This window comes from Globicephala melas, chromosome 13, assembly GCF_963455315.2.
Source record: "Globicephala melas chromosome 13, mGloMel1.2, whole genome shotgun sequence".
NCBI lineage: Eukaryota > Metazoa > Chordata > Mammalia > Artiodactyla > Delphinidae > Globicephala > Globicephala melas.
Genome location: NC_083326.1, coordinates 44,884,071 through 44,885,137, shown reverse-complemented (window position 1 = coordinate 44,885,137; position 1,067 = coordinate 44,884,071). Strand labels below are relative to the sequence as shown.

Sequence of the window (1,067 nt, the reverse complement as noted above, 5' to 3'; positions counted from 1 at the left end):
CAACAAGCTGTTTCTGTGAATCTCTTCCCTGACTCCTACAAATTAGGTGTGACTCGGTGGCTCACATAGGGTCAAATTTACTAGTATGCCCTGTTCTTCAGTCTTCTAAATGTCAGTCTCCACTTTAATAAATAAAATTCTTGTAATTGTAATTTTATCTGTGTGATTGGTTAAGCTTAGCAAGGTTAGAGGATACAAGATCAATAAGTGAAAAGAACTGTATTTCTATATACTAGAAATGAATAAAATCAGAAGTTGAAATAAAAAATGCTTACTTCATCAATACATACAATAAAATTGGAACAATGCAGAGATGATTAGCATGGCCCCTGCACAAGGATGACATGTGAATTCCTGAAGCATCTTTATTTGTAAGGGCAAATACTCTGATTCCATTTATATGAGGTACCTAGAGGAGTCAAATCTATAGAGACAGAAGGTAAAATGGTGGTTTCTCGGGGCTGGAGGGAGGGAGAAGTTATTGTTTAATGGATACAGATTTTCAGTTTGGGAAGATAAAAAACATTCTATAGTTGGAGTGGTGATGGTTGCACCACAATGTGAATGTATTTTAATGACACTGACTTGCACACTTAAAAATGCTTAAAATGGTAAATTTTATGTTATGTATATTTTGTCACAATAAATAATATAAATAATACCCATGTACATTAGCATTAAGAAATATGAACTACTTGGGGATAAATAGCTAAACAACTTTGAAAAGAGAAATGTAAACTCCTAATTTCAAGACTTACTGTAAACCTTCAGTAATTAAGACATTGTGTCCAGATAGCCAAATAGATCAAAGAAATAGAATAGAGTTCAGAAATAGATCACCACACATATGGCCAACTGATTTTCAACAAATGTGCAAAGATAATTCAGTGAAGAAAGCATAGTCGTTTTAATTAGTAGTGTCGCAAAAACTTGTATATTCATGTGCAAAAATATGAGCCATACCTCTCAAGATAAACAAGAATAACTCAAAATGGATCACAGATATAAATGTAAAAACTAAAAGTATGAAATTTATAGAAGAAAATGTAAGATCTTTATGACTTAGA

General features: G+C 32.2%; 1 non-coding gene across 1 annotated transcript; it reads left to right on the top strand.

Annotated features, from left to right (window-relative positions):
* Nucleotides 1-269: 269 nt before the first annotated feature.
* On the top strand, nucleotides 270-374 carry LOC115863636 (U6 spliceosomal RNA). Its single transcript, XR_004043609.1, has one exon. It is a non-coding gene; the product is annotated as a U6 spliceosomal RNA (small nuclear RNA).
* The last annotated feature ends 693 nt before the right edge of the window (nucleotides 375-1,067 follow it).